Source organism: Pinus tabuliformis, chromosome X (genome assembly GCF_031772625.1).
Source record: "Pinus tabuliformis cultivar Carrire ecotype Pingquan chromosome X, CPIR1, whole genome shotgun sequence".
Taxonomy (NCBI): domain Eukaryota; kingdom Viridiplantae; phylum Streptophyta; class Pinopsida; order Pinales; family Pinaceae; genus Pinus; species Pinus tabuliformis.
In genome coordinates this window covers 1,187,355,651-1,187,376,660 of record NC_142308.1, presented here as the reverse complement: position 1 = coordinate 1,187,376,660, position 21,010 = coordinate 1,187,355,651, and positions in this window count along the sequence as shown.

Here is a 21,010-nt window from a genome sequence, read left to right as displayed (position 1 = left end):
AAATCAAGAAAAGGTGAAATGAGGAAGTTTGATGGCAAGGATTTGGTAAATTGGATAAACAGATGGAGCAATATTTTGATCTACATGAGGTGCAACTGTTACAAAAGGTATGTATTGTATCTTTATATTTTTGGAACTGAATCAATTTTTATGGTATGAAGGGCTTTGTTCTCATAAACCACTTGTCACTTGGCCAATTTTCATGGAGGAAATGACAACACATTATGAGGATATAAAGAGAAACATCCTCTTTAGCCAATTGATAAATCACAAACAAAAGGGTTCAATGGCAGAGCACATTGAGGAATTTCAAAAATTGAATATAAGGGTAAATGATAATCCAGAGAAGCAAATTATTGATGTATTCATAGGGACTTTAAAAGATAACATTCAACATGAGGTTCGTCTTTTGGAACCTGATTCATTGGATAAGGCATTCAGGTTGGCAAGAAAAGTTGAAAGTGGAATTATGGAGACAAGGAATCCCACCACTCACAACTATAAATATGGAAGTGCTTTTACTCCTATCCTTCCACAACCTACAAGGTTTACACCACAACAATTGGAAGAAAAAAGAGAAAAAGGGCTTTGTTACATTTGTGATAGCAAATACACTAAAGGTCATAAGTGTGTTGAGAAGAAATTATTTTACATAGATTGTGAAGAGGAGGAAGAAAAGGATCAAGAAACATCAAAAGAAGAGGATATACACCAGGAACCAACCCCAGAGAAAGAAGAAATGAATCCAACCATATCTTGTAAAGCATTGGCAAGAATTACCACTCCTCAAACTCTCAAGATAGAAGGACATATCAAGAAGAAAAAGGTTCAAGAAGTGAAAGATAGAAAAGATAGATCAATGCCTTATAAAGATGGAAGTGTTTATGCTCCTATCCTTCCATAACCTACAAGGTTGACAACACAACAATTGGAAGAAAAAAGAGAAAAAGGGCTTTGTTATAGTTGTGATAGAAAATACACTAAAGGTCATAAGTGCGTTGAGAAGAAATTATCTTACATAGATTGTGAAGAGGAGGAATAAAATGAATAAGAAACTTCAAAAGAATAGGATATATCGGGAACCAACCCTATAGAAAGAAGAAATGAATTCAAACATATCTTGTAATGAATTGGCATGAGTTACCACTCCTCAAAATCTCAAGATAGAAGGTGTTATAGACATATTTGGGCACTACAACCCCAATCATATATGTCCATAAACCAAGGGCTTCTAGGTCACTAAGAGTGTTGTTTCATACCCTAAAGGAGCAAGGTTAGCTGATTACATCATCTCCTAGAAGTTCTCCATGAAAAACTGCTCAGAACTGGTCAAAACTAGACCATCTCACCTGCTCCATGGTGAAAGTGCGATGCATCTCACCTAATGCACACAGGGGGTGTGATGCATACTGAAAATCCCTTCTATGGGGTGCGATGGGTGAGAGTAGACAAATGGCAAAGATAGTTTGCAAGGTGGATGATCATGGAATCTTCCAGAAACTTCTCTTGTGACACTTGCCTCTCTGAATTTGCCTAGGGATGAGTAAGAGATCATGAAATCTCCAAGTGGAATTGAGAACTATCAGAGAAATGACACTAATCAAAAACCCAGAAGCTGACTTACCTACCCGCAAACATCTATATATGGATCCCTCATCCCAGAGATCCAGAGGCTGGAATCTTGTATTTTTTAAGGAAGTGCTATTAGTTTCTTTGTGGAACATCACAGTGTTGGGTGATCTAAGCTTTTCATGAGGTGAAGAAGGGCTTTCATGCTGGGAGGATGACGCTAGGTCAGATCAATGGGTTGTAATCCTCTCTTCTACTCTTTCTATCAATAAATCTATTCGATTTTTCCTCCACATTCTTGTATGTTTGAGTTAATATATACATTTGTGTGGTCAATATATATCTGGTCCTATATTGTTTATGATTGTAGATCTCTGTGCTTTGATGGTATCATGCTGCTTTGACTTTACAGGTGCTCTTTGAAGCAGGTTAAGCAAGGAAGGAGCGGCAAAGATCTGTCAAAGGGGAGAGGAAACAAGTAAGGAGCCAAGTGAAACACTGAGGTTGGTACTCTCTACTTCTCTCTCACCTACTTCTCATAAAGGAAAACACAAGTAACTTTAGTTTGTTTGTTTCTAAGATAGCTACCCGTCGTAGTGGGACTAGCGGCTCTGAATGGACACTAGATTTCCTGATAACAGAAGGACATATCAAGAAGAGAAAGGTAATAATTCTAATTGATTTGGGTAGTACCCATAATTATATTCATTGTAAGATAGCCAAGGAATTGTATTGATTCTTATACCCAATGCTAGAGTGTCAAGTGATGGTTGCAAACGGAGGTACTATAAATTGCTCTAGAAAGTTCCATAATATCAAGCTAACCATGGGGTATTATGTATTTAATAGTCCAATGTTCTCCATTCCAATGAGTTGTGCTAATGTTGTACCAGGAGTCCAATGGTTACAATCTTTGGGTATGATAGATTTTAATTTTCAAGAAATTTTCTTGAAATTTTTTTGGGAAGGAAAGGAAGTTTAATTAAGGGGTATTGTAGGGAAGCCACAAAATATAATTAGCTCTAATGGAAGGAAAAATATTATAAAGAAAGAAAAATGAGGCATAATTTTACAATTATTCTCACTAGAGGTTCAAACATCGAAATCATCTATTTATCCATATCTCCAAAAAGTCTTGGACAGTCATTCCAAGGTATTTGAGATTCCCAAAGGCCTCCCACCTATTCATGATCATGATCATGCTAATAAATTGATTCTAGGAAATGTTCCTCGAAACATCAGGCCTTATAGATAACCCTATGCCCAAAAGAGTGAAATTGAACATATGGTTGAGGAAATGTTAGAGGGCGATATAACTCAACCTAATGAAAGTTATTTTCGGCTCCATTTGTATTGGTCCACAAGAAGGAAGGATCATGGTGCATGTGTATGGATTATAGGGTGATCAAAAAGCTCACTATTAAAGATACATTTTCCATTCTTGTCACTGAAGAATTATTCGATGAATTACATGGAGCAATTTTCTTCACCAAGTTGGATCTTCATTCAGGATATCATCGAATTAGAATGAGGATTGAAGACATTCTGAAAACAAAATTTAGAACTCATGAGGGTCATTATGAATTTTTGGTCATGCCTTTTGGCCTTACCAATGCACCTTCTACATTTCAAGGTTTGATGAATTCCATTTTCAAACCCACCGTCATAAAATTTGTGTTAGTATTGTTTGATGATATACTCATCTATAACAAGTCTTGGAAGTATCATGTTCAACAGGTTGACACGAGGCTCAAACTACTGGAGGAGAAACAATTATATGCAAAAACCTCCAAATGTTTATTTGGAGTAGAGGACGTGGAATATCTGGGTCATATTGTATCTCATGAGGGTGTTAAGGTAGACCCTGAAAAAGATTAAATGGATTAAGAAATGGAAAATCACTGCAACCACAAAGCACCTGCAAGGATTTCTCAAGTTGTGATTTGGATTTAAATAGGAATGCAACAAATTACAGAGATAACCATAAACACAAAGATGCAGTGGAAATAATATTTCATTTCATTAATGTAAAATACTAAAATATGCTTACAAACAGAAATGGAAATAAACCAGCTAGGGCGATGGTAGCTTATCTCTGAGAAGAGATGTAGTGGCTACATGCCTCTCAACTGTGTTACAATGAGGGTTGAAGGCCTATTTATTGTTGAGAAATAATGGAAAACCCTTAACATCCCAAAACCTAACCCTAGAAGATGAAACGCCAAATTGTGGGCCCCGTTTGGGTAAATTGGTACATCAATTTCCCGTGGTCGTAACTTTGGCATATGATCTCCATTTGACACGTACAATAGCTAGTTAGAAAGATATATCTGAGCACTACAACTTTGGGAAGAGAAACATCGGTCCATGGACCCATGTTGCTCCCAGATTTCCCAAAAAACATCGTTTAGGGCCTCAAAATGGCTCCGGAAGTTCAGGACCCAAAAAACTGCTAAAAATAGTAAATTGTGCTACAATTACGGAAACTAAAAAACTGATAGAGACAGTTGTGTGGGTCCAAATCAGATAGGTGTGTGGCCACCAACATCCACCTGGATCATTCCTCCACCCTTAGGAAGCAATGGTCCCCATTGCGTTGAGTTCCTCCATCTGTTGAGCTTGGTCCCTGGTGAGCTGTTATGCAATCTCTAATGTGTCCAGTAATGGTGGGAAGCATGGTCGAGGGCATTCCACATTGAACACTAGGTGCAAGCGAAGGAATGTAGGAATGTTGTGATACAAAGCATTTTTTCCCACAACCTTGGTAATGCTGTAAGGACCATATCCGAGTGGTCTGAGCTTCTGATGGGCTCTCGTAAAGCGTTCTTTCTATAGATGTAACTAGACTTTGTTGCCCACCTGAAACTTGTGTGGTGCCCCTATCGATGAGGAGAAGTTGTTCCTATGTTCTTTCATGACCATATCCCTATGCTGCTGCTGCTGCATGGAGGCACCCTTCACGGGGGTCATGGATGTGGTGACGATCTTCCCCTTACTATGGGAGTGAACTAGACAGAAAATGAATTTCCTAGTCTGGGAGACGATCTTGCTGGATTTCTTAGCAGAAATCAAAGAGGTGGCGATAGGCGGGGCTACCTCCGATATCTTGTATAATGAATTACCCAAAGTAATAATAACAACGTGAGGCCTTGACTCATACACAACATGTCGCCTCCATAAGTATGGTTGGCCTAATAGTACATCACAAACATCCAGAGGTGCAACATCACACAATACCTCGGCTGTGAATGATTGATCTAAAAATGAAGATCTTAGATAACTTTTAAGTTATTATAGATTCATGTGCGTGGATTTGCCTATATTACTTAGTGCAATGGATCGATAAGATTGCGAATAATATAGACAATTGAGCAGTTAGAGAAACATAATAGACATCACACATAACAAAGCAAGTTTAATATGGAGTTCACCCAAAACTCTTAGGCTACATCTCTTGGTCCAGCCTTCAGTGGTGACCTCTCTATTATGTCTTCAAGAGTAGAGTTTTACAAAGTGTGAGCTCAAATTGAGTCTCAACACACAGATACAAAACAGTAATAGTTTTGCTTGAATCCCTTAAGCTTCTCTGAGTATAAAGACTCTTTCTTTGACTCTCTATCTCTGTTTTCTCTCTGTCTCAGTATTGCCTCCTTCTGTCTCTGTCATTCTATGCCTTTAAAGCCAATTGGCGTTGTCTATTCATTTTCCTCTTCTCGGGCTCTCTAGCTCCTATCCTCTATCTGCTTGAATCCCCTTTTGAGCATTAGAAATCATGGCATAACATCTTCAGAGAAGGTGGCCACTTGTTCTGCAACGGAAGAGACCATCGGGCCTTTGAAATCCCCAAAAGTAGTGTTCTCTATTTACACTGAGAAATACACTAAAAACACGAGAAAACTCACCAAGCTACCATTTATTGGACTTCAAATATCCTTAAATCCACCCTATACTACTATCAGGTCCGCCTGTAATCGCTATCACAAGTTGAAATGCCCCTGTGCCGCGGTTCCCTTTGTATTTATAAAAATACATTAAAAACACTGAAAATCTGACGAAGGGCCTTATGGCAGACTTCAAATAATTATGCAGCAGCATTTACAAACCCTTTTAGGTTCAGTTTCAATGCATCGGTACATTCCCTTCGCATTTTGCTGATTTAACGAAAACGAGAAAATACATAGAAAACTCCTTTCTACGAAACTCAAAATATATTCACTATCATCTATAATCCCATCAGGTTCGGTTATCGCAGGTCACATATATATATGGCCCAGCTCCTTTGTATTACTGTTGGGCAATTTATTGGGCTTAAATTGCTGCATTAAATTATCAACCAGGGAAACTCGTAAGCTTGTGATGATGCCAGCAAAATATATGCAGGAGTAGGCAACTAACTCTGTGTCTAGCTAAATTATTTATGATTCAATATAATATGCAAGGGAAGAGGCTCCTAACTAAGGAGGTCCTGGTTGTCCTTCCCTACAGTATCATAGAGAAATCAATGATTACATAAAACTAGAAACTTGAAATGAAGACAAGAGAATGAACTTTAATTGTTGTTCAGATTCAAAGAGAGAGAAAGACTAACTTAGTCTCTTGATTGTCCTCTCATGTACTAATCCAAACTAAAATAAGATTCATTCATAAGCATAAGAAATGAAATGACTTGAAACATAAAAGCACAAAAGAATGAATTTCAATTACCATATAAATCAATGGAGAGAGAGCCTAACTTAGACTCTTGGTATCTCCTCATATGATACTTGAAACATAAAATCAAAAGAATGAATTTTAATTATCATGCAAATCAAATGGAGAGAGAGCCTAACTTAGACCCTTGGTTGTTCTCTCATATGCTGATAAGATTCTAATTTAAAACTCATTCATCAATCTCAAACAAATCCTCAAACATCAAACATCTAAGCAATTAAATGAAATAAGATCTAATATGAAATAACATGTTTCTCTCATCCTTTTAGAGTGAGCTCAATTCTCTTAAGAACAAGACAAATTATTCCATATACTACATTAAGGAAACTTATATCTAAAAACTACATAATGGAAATAAAACTACATAATGGAAATGTATGTAAAATGGAGCTTTATTCTATTCCATCATAAGCTGGATACATGCTCTAAGAGTCCTCCCCTTGGAATGGAGGAGGTACTCCTATTTATACAATGAGATGAGATAACAAACTCATAATGATGATCCACTAATCTCTCTTTAGTTCCATACATTTCTCAACCATCTAGACACATAACCCTATCCTCCATGATCTCCTCCATGAGGTCCATGATTTTCTCCATGATCTTTTCCATGAGGCTTATCTTATCAAATTCGAATTTGATCATTCAAGGCCACATAAAGATGCCCTGGAAGCTTCCTTTGTGCCTACACATGTCAACAAACTCATTCTAATTGTTAGGTATAAGTATAAGCATCTTATTTTCTAAAGTTTAGCCATAAATTCACTTAAAAATGTTAAGAATTAATAAACTTTGGAAAAGCATTGTTATAACCCAATAATGAGGTAAATGGAGTGATGTGGAGGTGGAATGGAGGTGACATGAAGGTAAAATGTGAAGAGATTGGTGAATAATGGAGTGAAAATAGGGACCATTTTGAGGCCCAACATCTGCCCCAAACTGAAGGTATTGCATGTCCTCATGCAATCTATTACATTACTTTTTGGTACTTGAGCTTTGGCTTAAACTCTGCATGATATCATTTACATAACTTTTGCAAAGCGTTATTTTGATGAATTACAACTTGGTTGGTTCTTGTGTTTCAACCATATTTTGTTTGTTGCATTCAATGTATGATCTTTGCATCTTGATAATGTGATTTTTGTTGCAGAGTATGTTTGTTCGAATGCATCATGGTTGGTTCTTGTGTAACAACCATGATTCTGTTGGCATCCAATTAACTTTTAAATGCTTTTGACAAAGCCATTTGTATGCTCATGTAATAGTGAATATAGCTTGAAGGTAAGTGGGGTTTAGAATGTGATATATGAATGTGGATGTTATATGAATGTGGATGTATCCTTCCCCTTAAACGGATGATTTGGGAAATTATGTGAAATGGGGAAAGCAAGGAAAAAGGAAGTGAAGTTTTTCCAAAAATTATTATTCTAACTTTTCAAGGAATTTAATGGTTAAAAGTTAGAAAATATCATACCTTAACTTACCCTTCCAAAAATGGATTAGAGTTGTGCACGTGTGGCTACAAAAACTTTTGTTCATGGTCTTCTTTACTTGTTTGGGAAAATGGTGGATGAATCATGCATGTTCAGTTGCCACAATTTTGCTCTGAAGCTTCTTCTTCAAGCTATGGATGAAAGATGGATCTGTATTGTTGTATCGACTGTTAGATCCTCTGAATCTGAGGAGTCTGTTGAACATGGCTGAAAGTTGTATCTGCTGCTGGATGATGAATATGATGAGTCTGCTGAATATGGCTGAAAATCTATAAGGCTTGGAAGGTATATAAAATATATAAGTTACATTTCCCTCCCAGCCTTATTGATTGACTTGTCCTCAAGTGATGGCAAACTGAAAAACAATGAAAAGAAATTGGCTTCATCTGCTACAAAATATGGGTCTTCAAGTCTTCAACACTCGATGGCACAAATCTTACTATGTGATTAAATGTGTCGATGTCGAACATAGCAAGAAGTTGTTGACTTAGTGGCCGTTAATGAATGCCCCTAGCCAACACAAGAGCTCCCACCATTGATTCCAATGGGAGTCAGGATGCCTAACACATCTTTGTAGGTACGAATAAATTTGTCATGGTCGAGTCACCTACAAGATCCAACGAACAAGGGATATTAATGTACTCCCATTGTTCATTGGCAAGAGTACTTGCCATTAAGGCATGCAAGCCTCTAGGTGTTTTTTCAATGATACTTAGACTCTAGGACTTTGACTCAAGCAGGGTTTTATTGCGGAAATGAAGGGGAATGGTAATGACATGGAAAATGAAAATAAGCTTGTAAGGAATGGATGTAAAGAAATGCACGGTGTATGAATAAATACTCTTGCTATGAAAAATGGACATGGAGATGGTATGCTTTATGGACATGGACAATTGGTGGAAAATCTTTTGCAAAATGGGAGTGTAAAATAATGGTTGTGGACATGGATTTGTCTGTAGAATTTTTCATGAAATTAGTCGATTGAAGACCAATTGTGCGCACAATGTAATCTCCTTAATGAATACTTGATTGTCCTGTAACCTGTAAAAAAACTTGGTACAAAGAAAACATAAGTGTGCTCTAGAAGAAATGGCCAGTTTCTTCATGATTCTTACGCAAAAATTTCATACCAAATAAAACAAATTAAAGACAGACAAAGTGTTAAAATTGACTTAATCATGATCTTAATATCAATCCATTTTTGAAAATATCCATGAAAAGTAATACTCCCTGTTTTTGTCAGCTGACTTCTGTGCATGGCGAAAAGTTTGGCATCATAGATTTGTTGTGTCCTGCAAATTAGTACGTTATAAAAGCATACAACAATATCAATTTGCCCACTCTAAACAAGTTAGTCAGCATTTAAATAATCCACCAAATGTTCTTTCAAATTATGCTTCCAAATGTTCCATTCCTTATTTTCAAACCTGCGTGAATTTTGTGAAAAGTGTGTTTGTTTGTTTGGTTTTTTTTTTTAATTTTGCCCTTGTACCAACTGTTGCAGTTTCATCCAGTTACATTATTCTCTCAATTTGTATATCACCAAAATTTTGTTTTATACCAATATTCGTCACATGCCAATATTCACCCTTCAAAACTATCACTGTCATAAAACACATAACAATTATAAAAAAAAAAAAAAAAATGTAATACTAATCATATCATTACAATAACAATTGTAACCTAACAATTAATATAATTATAACATAACAAATATAACAACAATTGTATACAACAAATAACCAAAAACAAAATAAAATAAAATTATAACTATATTAATTAATGCAATTATATCAACATTTTAATATATTAATACAATTAATATATTAATACATTTTTATAACAAACATTAATTAATAATATAACAAACAAATATTATAACAAACAAACATAACGAATTATATTTAAAAAAAAAAAAACAAATTACGATTATATTATATTATATTAATATTAATATATTAATATAATATAACAAAGCAAACTTTAACTATATTAAGAAATTAGAATTAAAATATAACTAAATCAAAACAACTAAAAACTAAATATAAACGAAAAACTAAATATATATCAAAATATTTACAAGTCAAAACAAACGCAAAACTCAAATTAATTTAAATAGCGAAATTGAAGGGTTAAAAACGCATATGACGGATGAGTTGGTTAAGCAAAGATGGTAGCAAAATGCAGCGTAAAGAAGTGCGGCTTAAAGTTTTGGCGAAAATCCATAAAGGTTTCCCATTGAGTTTTTTTCTGCGAAGCGACCGTGCCAGATATTCACTGCAGCAGCATGAAGGCGGTGCATGCGGATATGGTAAACATTTTCAGTGTTGTGCTATCTTCAGGAAGTTTGGGTAGTATCTCGAAATCCATACACAAGCTTTTTTTTGTTTTTTTGAGGCAGGATTTGAACGTGTTGCGAAGGACCAGTCGGCGTTTTCGAGCTCATAACACCACAGTCGCAACAGGGAAAGTCAATCTTGTCTGGCTTGCATGTTTGCTGAAAAAAATATCTAGAGTCTTGCGGCATGCTTCTCCTTCAGATTGCATTGTTGAATGACTATGAAGCCTGCGGCCAGATTTGTGAATTTCATCTGCTAAAGAAGGCACAATGTGCAATCTCCGAGGTTCAGGGTAGATAACTTGTTTCTGGCCCATATCTCTGTGGATACCACTCCTTTGTCTAACTCTCACATTCCTATCTGCAAGGCAATCTAGGCCATTAAGTGTAGCCAACTCTTGCATGACGCTGAATCTTCTTAGCACGGGCTTCCATATTGATAGCAATCTTTTGGTATACCGTCAGTCTCAGAATGTATTTTATCTCTCGTTATCAGATAAAGAATTGCCGGCTATTCACAGAAACGGACACCCTTTAGCGTCCAGAAATTTCTTCTTCCTTGTCTGACACTGGGGGAGGTAATACATCTGCATTTAAATCTAACTCTGGCTTAGCAAAACCTAAGCTTAGTCCAGTATGACTATCAGATGTGCTACAATTCCATGTGCCATTTTCATGTTTCAAAAGTATTCCAGGATTTTGTTCCTCAGCTTCCTTTTCCACAACAATTTCACTTGAAATACTTTCGATTTTTATTTTCTTTGCTTCTGATGCATACTCCCAAGTTTAAACCAACATTCAAATCAAAATCAATCTCCCTTTCCCGTTTGAGCGAATGGTTCATTTTGTTTTCTTCCATTTCATGACACCATGCACCTTTAGTGTTTAAATCAGGCAATGACACTCCGGCAGATGCTGCCTGGTAACTCAAAATTTCTCTCAAAGCCATTATGCTTCCATGACGTATCTCCCAAATTGGATCAAATATATCATGAATAAGCTGCTCTACGAAGTATATAAATGGCCATCTCCCATCACTGGGTTGCTCTAGACTCTCTTCTATCTCCTAATTGACCAAATCCATTTGAACTCCAAGTGAATAACGATCCATCACAGGCCACAGCGGCTGTATGTTCACGACCACATGAAATATCCACCAACTGAAAGTTCTGGACGCCCTTTGCCTTGAAGAGATTAGGAGCAAGATTCCTTGGGATAGGTAAGTGGCGTCGCCTAGCAACCCGCGCTGTCTGGCCACTATCATTGTATCCCCATACCTAAAGGGCACTCTTGGCAGGCGTTGTCAGAACCTGAAAATCTCCATATGCATCCTCAAAATCCATTTGAATCTCAATGTCCCTAAACAGGAAATCTTGCAACCCTGATGAAATCTTGCAAGAGCAATCATCAATCTACATGACACATGCTGGAGTTTAATTGCTGCGTGTATTTTTTAACATTTTACATATTTTCATTCAGGTAAATTTCATTCAATACAAGAAACAAGCCCGCAGTACACAAGTGCCTGTTCTTCAAGGCTGCGGTTGTTGCTTCCTCCATGGCTCCAGCCATTGCACAACCGGTAGATAAACAGAAAAAAACGATGGCCAGTCACCGCCACTTGAGAATAAACAAATAAAACAATCAATCAGTGTCATGAATCACTCACCTCAGAGCGAACTGTTTGAGAGTTAATGTGATGTCAAAACAAGAATTGAATATGATTAGCAGAAAATAGAAATAACCACATCCCAACCAAATTACGCGTAAGATTAACAAGATACAACAGTCATGGAAGGAAGAAAATGTTGGGCAAATCCATTCATGGGGGCTGGCCTTGCCCAAAAATCTTCTCTCTTATGGCCTGAAAGCTGTGGCCTGGATCACAATGAATGTAAAAAAAAACCCGTTTTTATTCACGCAGTTACCAAAATAGGGTTTCGAAGAACCATGATTTACTCTTAGATGGTTAGGAATTTAAGCAAACGATTTCTGGGTTATATAATTCATTTTATTATGGAAAAAACCCATTTCTTCATTTGTCCAGATTTGCCCTGGTTGGATCACAAACTGCCTTTCAAAACTGAGGTTTTTAAGGAGTTGCGTTTTGAAGATGATCTTTTTCTCATTCACAAAATTCTTTATTGTCGCATTGCACATTAGTTGTCCAGCAAGAGTATTTTTATTTGAACAAAATCAATAGATTTTCTGATCTTCCTGATCGCACGAAGCGCAAGAAGAGAGCATACTAATCGCTTGATTTGTTTTTATTCATGCAGGGGGTGTTTTTGAAAAGACAAAATTTAAAACTAGCTAAACACTAAATCATCAGAAAACTCAAACATGAATTCCCTTATGAAGATCCTGCTGTCACCAGGTCTCACAAGTTATTTTATCTAAAGAAAAATAAATACTGAATTAAATTCTAATGCCTAATCCCTTAGCACCATCCCCGGCAACGGCGCCAAAATGTTGGGCAATTTATTGGGCTTAAATTGCTGCATTAAATTATTAACCAGGAAAACTCGTAAGCTTGTGATGATGCCAGCAAAATATATGCAGGAGTAGGCAACTAACTCTATGTCTAGCTAAATTATTTATGATTCAATATAATATGCAAGGGAAGAGGCTCCTAACTAAGGAGGTCCTGGTTGTCCTTCCCTACAGTATCATAGAGAAATCAATGATTACATAAAACTAGAAACTTGAAATGAAGACAAGAGAATGAACTTTAATTGTTGTTCAGATTCAAAGAGAGAGAAAGACTAACTTAGTCTCTTGATTGTCCTCTCATGTACTAATCCAAACTAAACTAAGATTCATTCATAAGCATAGGAAATGAAATAACTTGAAACATAAAAGCACAAAAGAATGAATTTCAATTACCATATAAATCAATGGAGAGAGAGCCTAACTTAGACTCTTGGTATCTCCTCATATGATACTTAAAACATAAAAGCAAAATAATGAATTTTAATTATCATGCAAATCAAATGGAGAGAGAGCCTAACTTAGACCCTTGGTTGTTCTCTCATATGCTGATAAGATTCTAATTTAAAACTCATTCATCAATCTCAAACAAATCCTCAAACATCAAACATCTAAGCAATTAAATGAAATAAGATCTAATATGAAATAACATGTTTCTCTCATCCTTTTAGAGTGAGCTCAATTCTCTTAAGAACAAGACAAATTATTCCATATACTACATTAAGGAAATTTATATCTAAAAACTACATAATGGAAATAAAACTACATAATGGAAATGTATGTAAAATGGAGCTTTATTCTATTCCATCATAAGCTGGATACAATGCTCTAAGAGTCCTCCCCCTTGGAATGGAGGAGGTACTCCTATTTATACAATGAGATGAGATAACAAACTCATAATGATGATCCACTAATCTCTCTTTAGTTCCATACATTTCTCAACCATCTAGACACATAACCCTATCCTCCATGATCTCCTCCATGAGGTCCATGATTTTCTTCATGATCTTTTCCATGAGGCTTATCTTATCAAATTCGAATTTGATCATTCAAGGCCACATAAAGATGCCCTGGAAGCTTTCTTTGTGCCTACACATGTCAACAAACTCATTCTAATTGTTAGGTATAAGTATAAGCATCTTATTTTCTAAAGTTTAGCCATAAATTCACTTAAAAATGTTAAGAATTAATAAACTTTGGAAAAGCATTGTTATAACCCAATAATGAGGTAAATGGAGTGATGTGGAGGTGGAATGGAGGTGACATGAAGGTAAAATGTGAAGAGATTGGTGAATAATGGAGTGAAAATAGGGACCATTTTGAGGCCCAACAATTACCCTGATGCGATATTGTGATGTGATTATATCACAATCGCATATCGCAGATTCCCCAGGCCGTTGATAAGTGCTCCCTTGTGTTTCTCCAATGTCATAGCATGAGTTAACCTGGGCTATCGATCTGCGCGCTTGATCGACGGTCCTCGTTGACCGCATTGATCGCTGTCGCAATATTTATGTGTTAGCCTCTGATAGCCTCCAATAGCCTCCGTCAATTGCGATATGCTGATCAGATCGGGACCATTGATTGGCCAAATCCAACGGCTCCTGTGCATTACTGCCTAAGCCTCCGATAGACCTATTTTCCACTATTTCTTCATGTTTTTCACTCCGGATAGTATTTTCTGCCTTTTCTAAGAGTTCTTCTTTTGCTATAGTTTTGATCTTTAGATGACTTAGAGGGTGTTTTGGATCCATTTCAGATCATGCCTTCCCATTAAAAAAGCCTTTGGACCACCAAAAGTTGGTTTTCAAGCATCGATCAAGTGAGGATACAACTTCCTCACTTGTCCAATTTCTATCCATCGTGTACTGCTTGGTTTTGAACCTTTGAGTCCGATTCTGAGGTACTCAGCATCTCCTCTACATGTTGTTCTCACCTTCTTGTCCAGAACTGTATCTTCTTGCAACTCACTGAGATATTTAGTCAACAGGTCATCAATAGAAGGCAACTGACTTTGCTCTTCGAGATCTTCAACCAATGAAGGTTCAAATAGTCTCAAGTTATTTGCATTAACTAATGAATAGATATGCATGTAAGAAGGAAAATCAAGGTGGAAAGAGTTTTCACCAATTTTCTCAAGTATCTTGAAAGGCCCATACCTTATTGGCTTTAGCTTCTTTCCTTCACCTTGCATTCTATCTTTGCTGATGTATAGCCAGACTTGATCACCAACTTGGAAGCTATGTTCAATTCGATGCTTATCATGCCTTGCCATGTACTTGGCCTGGCTCTTTTCCAACTATTCTTGCACTGCTTGGTGAATTTCTTCGATCTGTTCAATGAACTTGGTTGCTTTGTCCACATCACTATGTCCATCAACTGCTATGTCTTTTCCAAAGACAGAATCCAAGGGAGAATTTGGCGTAAAACCAAAAAAAGTCTCAAAAGGAGATCTCTGTGTAGAAGAGTGCTTACCATGGTTGTAAGGATGTTGCACATAACAAAAATGTTCATCCCAAAGCGTGGGATGCTTACTGCAATAGCCCCTGAGCAACTGGATCATTGTCCTATTGACCACCTCTTTTTGGTCATCTGTTTGTGGATGAAAGGTTGTGCTCTTCTTCAATCTGGTGTCCATCAACTCCAACAGACTTGAACAAAACTTCCCAAAAAATTGGGAATCTTGATCAGATACAATGGAAGTGGGTAACCCAAAATGAACCCAGACATGCTGAAAGAACAACTTCGTTGTTTGTTCAGCTATAATCTGCTTGTTACAAGGTATTAAAATACACATTTTGCTGAACCTGTCCACAATAACATATAAATAGTCATGACCTTTTCTAGATTTTGGCAATACCCCAACAAAGTCCATGGAAACACTTTCCCAAGGATGAGAAGGAACTGGAAGTGGAGTGTACAAGCCTAATTTTCTATTGCTGGGCTTGCTTTTAGCACACATGGTACACCCTTTAGTATATCTAGAAACTGTTTCATGCATTCTTCGCTAATAACAGAACCTTTGCAGTTGTGCAACTCTTTTACCTACCCCAAAATGACCTGATATAAGAGAAGTATGTGCTTCTCGAATTATGTTAACTATTTCATTTTGTGAAATGCATAACTTTCCCAAATGATATAAGAGTTGGTCCTTAACATAATAATACAATTCTTCTACTTCTTTGCGATGACTTAAAGTTGCATATACATCTTTAAAATCTATATCTTGAGCATATTGTTCAATGTAGCTTTCATGCATTACTGAGTTATGCTCAAGTATAGTAGATGAATTTATGATTGGTCTGGACATCATATCTGCAACTTTATTGTGTATGCCCTTCTTATATCTAATAACTAGATGAAACTACTGTAGAAAACCCATCCACCTATAGTGTCTTGATTGCTACAATTTAGTTTGTGAGTGAAAATATTGAAGTGGTTGATGATCTGTATGGATGATTGTTTCTTTTCCCATCAAGTAATGTTTCCACTTTTTTACACTCTGTACTAATGCATACAATTCTTTATCATATGTGGGATAATTAACTACTATAGAATTAAATGTCTCAGAATGATAACATATGGGTTTACCATGTTGCATCAACACTACTCCCATGGCATAGTCACTGGCATATGTTTCAATCTCAAATGGACGTTGAACATATGGCGGTGCTACTATTGGTGTTGTACTAATTTTTTCTTTTAAGGTGTTGAAGGCCTTATACTATTTGCCTCCCCACTGAAACACCTTTTTCAATATTGTTAAAGCATGTAAGGGAGCTGCAATCAAGGAAACATTAGCAATGAACATTCTCCAATATTGTGCTGCTCCTAGGAAGCTCCTAACATTTGTAGTATATTTGGTTTTAGGCCAGTTCACAATGACTTCAACCTTAGAGGGATCTATCTTCAATTCACCACCCCCTACAACATGACCCTAATAATTTAAAGATGTTTTGCGAAATTCACATTTCGATAACTTAACATAGAGATTTTCTCTTTTCAAAACATCTAAAGTCTACTTTACATGGTTCAAATGTTCTTCCCATGTTTTACTAAAAACAAGAATGTCATCTAAATATACAATTATACAATCATCAATAAAAGGCTTGAGTACATCATTCATAACTCTCATGAAAGTGGAAGGAGCATTAGTTAAGACAAAAGGCATAACCAACCATTCATACATCCCTTGCTTTGTTTTGAAAGCAGTCTTCCATGCATCTTGGTTCTGCTACTCTGACCTGACGATAGTCACTAACCAGGTCCAACTTGGAAAAGTAAACTACTTCTTTCAGCTGATCTAATAGATAATCAATGCGAGGAAGGGGATAACGATTCTTGATCATTATTTTATTCAGTGCTCTCTAATCAATTCACATCCTCCACGAACCATCTTTCTTTCTCACCAACATAATCAGAGATCCGTATGGTGATGTGCTTGGTTTTATGAATCCTTTATCGAACAGCTCTTGTACCTGAATCTTGATCTCTGCATTCTCTAAAGCAGATAACCTGTACATTCTGATGTTAGGTAATGGAGCATCTTGCTGCAAATGAATATCATGTACTATTTCCCTTTTGGGTGGTAGACCTTTAGGTTCTTGAAATAGGATATAATATTTTGAAACAAATTTTTCTAAATCATCTTTCTGTTTAGCATCACATCCCTCAAATACATTGGTTTTATCAGGTTTTTTTTCCTTTTCGACCATTAGTAAAAAATTCTTGCATGAATTTCCAATTCTTTTCATCTACCCTGAGTTTATGAGAGTGTAATTATTTTTGAGTTTATGAGCTCTTATAATATATTCTATTCCATCTTTGGTGAGTTGATACTTATTTTCAGCTCCATAGAAAATGGCTTTTCTATCATACAAGTAAGGACTTCCTAAAACAATACCACATATATCCAAGGGAATTATATCTAACTCAACCTCATCTACAAATGATGACCCTAAGTTTACATTGTCTAGTCACTTGTAGCTTTGCTTTATCACATACCCAGCCTAATGGATATGGCTTCTTGCGAGGTGTGGTTAGTAATCCCAACTTCTTTACAATTTCTTCAAAAATCAAGTTTACTTGTGATCCACTATCAAATAAAGTATGAATGTTTTGATGCTTGGAAATAACTCTAATATGAAAAAGCTCATGTCTTTTCCTCTCATTTTCTTCATTATCAACAGATTGTGTAGAATTACTAGTAGATGCTTCATAATTTTTATGTTTTATACCTGTGGTTGTGACTGTTGTTTCATCACCTGAGTCTAACCCCAAATCTTTCTGAATAGCAGCATCAGTCTTCTTCTTCTTGCCATCGAACTTCTTGGGTTTTAGCTCCAGATGCAAAGACCAACACCATGCATCATCATGTCCATCCTTCTTGCAGTGAGTGCATGAAGGTTTGTCTTTCTTTACAGTGTTTGCCTTCCTCTCTTTCCATCTTATCTTCTTCTTTTCCTTGTTCTTGCTTGCAGTGGGTTTTGATGATCCCCAAATCTCTGGGTTCACATTCTTGCATCTAGCCTCTAGATGTGTAGCCTGAACTGATACATCATCTAGGCTAGTGGGGTTAAACATGAGAATGGTGTGCCTTAAATAGCTATGTAAACCACCTGTATACTTTAAGAAAGTTTCAGGTAAGTCTAGAGAGATGCCTAGAGTTAAAGCTCTTTTTCTAAATTCCTGGGTATAGCTTTGTACACTTTGCCCCTTTAATTGGCGAAGAGTTTGCCAACTCATCATTGCTTGCTGCATATAAGCTAGTGGATAGAATTGTTTTTTAATGGAAGAAACAAATTCACTCCAGGTAGAAAGAATTTTACCATGCTTCTTCAAAACAGCTTGTGTCTTGCCTTCCCACCACACTAGGGCAGTTCCTCCAAGGTGAAGGCCGGCCAGCTGAATCTTTCTCCTTTCTAAATCGATGTTCTGCACCCTGAAATATACATCAATCTGCCTAATGCAGTTATCTAGCTTTTCTGCATTTAATTCCCCATCATGAATTCGCAAATCAAATTTTACATCTAATTTAATCACAAAAGTCTTCTTCTTTTTCTTCTCAAGGCTAGGAGATGAGGATGATGAAGGAGATGGTGGAGGAGATGATGGAGGAGGCTTTTCCCCTTTCCATTATCCCTCTGGAGGGGCATCTAGAGAAGGTTCCTCAACTCCTTTGTCTTGCTTGGGTGTTGAGGTGCTTTCACCTCTGCCCTTCTTGAATTCTTGATACATCTCTTCCACCATGGCCCTCATGGCCATAAAACTATCCATGAACTGAGATTCTAATTCCATATGAGTTTCTTCTGCCATTCTCCTCCTAGGATAGACTCTTCCCATTTCTGGGTTGGCCTCAACAAGTTCTCCTTTTCCCAGTTTGAGGTTTGACCTAGTTAGCATTCAAAAAAAAAGTCCAGCACAAGCCTGTCTAACCTTAACAAACTAAAAACCAAAAGCTCTGATACCACCTGATCTAAAAATGAAGATCTTAGATTACTTTTAATATCACAGACTCATGTGCAAGGATTTTCCTATATTACTTAGTGTAACAGATCAATAAGATTTCGAATTATATAGACAATTGAGAAGTTAGAGAAACATAATAGACAACACACATAACACAACAAGTTTAATGTGGAGTTCACCCAAAACTCTTGGGCTACATCTCCTGATCCAACCTTTAGTGGTGACCTCTCTATTATGTCTTCAAGAGAAGAGTTTTACAATGCGTGAGCTCAAATTGGGTCTCAACAGATAGATACAAAACAACAAGAGTTTTTCTTGAATCCGTCAAGCCTCTCTGAGTACACACTCTTTCTTTCACTCTCTATCTCTGTTTTCTCTCTATCTCAGTACTACCTCCTTCTGTCTCTGTCATTCCATGGCTTTAAAGCCAATCAACGCTGTCTGTTAATTTTCCTCTTCTCAGGCTCTCTGGCTCCCAGCCTTTGTTCACTTGAATCCCCTTCTGAGCATTAGCAATCATGGCATAACCTCTTCAGGGAAGGTGGCCACCTATTCTACAATGGAAGGGACCATCGGGCCTTTGAAATCCCCAAAAATAGTGTTCTCTATTTACACAAAGAAATACACAAAAAACACGGGAAAATGCACCAAAATTTCATTTATCAGACTTCAAATATCCTTAAATCTGCCCTATACTCCTATCGGGTCCACCTGTAATCACTATCGCAAGTCGCAATGTCCTTGTGCCGCAGTTCCCTTTGTATTTATAAAAATACATTAAAAACACTGAAAATATGATGGACGGCCTTATGGCGGACTTCAAATAATTATGCAGTGGCATTTACAAACCCTTTTGGGTTCAGTTTCATCATATCGGTGCATTCCCTTCGCATTTCATCGATTTAACAAAAACACGAAAATACATAGAAAAACTCCATTTTATGGAACTCAAAATATATTAAATATCATCTATAATCCCGTTGGGTCCAGCTATCGCAAGTCACACACATATATATATATATGGCCCGGCTCCTTTGTATTACTTGGATGTGATATTGCGATGCGATTATATCATAATCACATATCGCAGAGTCCCCGGGTTGTTGATAAGTGCTCCCTTGTGTTTCTCCAATGAGATATTGCAACTTAACCTGGGCCATCAATCTGCGTGCTTGATCAATGGTTCTCGTTGACTGCGCTGATCGCTGTCGCAAAATTTACGTGGTAGCCTCCGATAGCCTCTGACACCCTCTGCCGATTGCAATATGCTGATTGGATCTGGACTATTGATCGGCGAGATCCAACGGCTCTTGTGCATCGCTGCCCAAGCCTCAGATGGGCCTATTTTCCATTGTTTCTTCATGTTTTTCACTCCCGATAGTGTTTTCTGCCTTTTCTAAGAGTTCTTCTTTTGTGATAGTTTTGATCTTTCGAAGACTTAGAGGGTGTTTTGGATCCATTTTGGATCATTGATGCTGTAGGGAAGGCAGCATTGCTGGAAAACTCGAAGATCTCGTCCTTGGTGAAGCCACCCAATATTATATGGTTGTGGGTGTGGTGTAGTTGGTAGGCCCAACTGCTTCATGACCTTTGCTGAAATGAGGTTCTTTTGGCTTCCACTGTCAACAATGAATTGCAACAGCAAACCCTTCACCCACATTTGTGAGTGGAAAAGACGTTCCCCCTCCTCTAGATCTTTGGGCTTATTCTTCTGGATCTTAGTTGTGGCAACAGTGGTGCTGGGCTCCACATCAATGATCTACTTCCCTTTGCCATTCCCCTTGTTGGGTTTTGACTCAGGGTCGGAACGTGCATCTGATTCTGAAGCCTTTAATTCTGCCACCAGTGACTGCTTGGTCTGACACTCACTTATGTTGTGAGTGGGGTGCTTATGGAACTCACACCACTTTCTTGTGTCCTTCTTCAACTTTGTGGTGTTGTT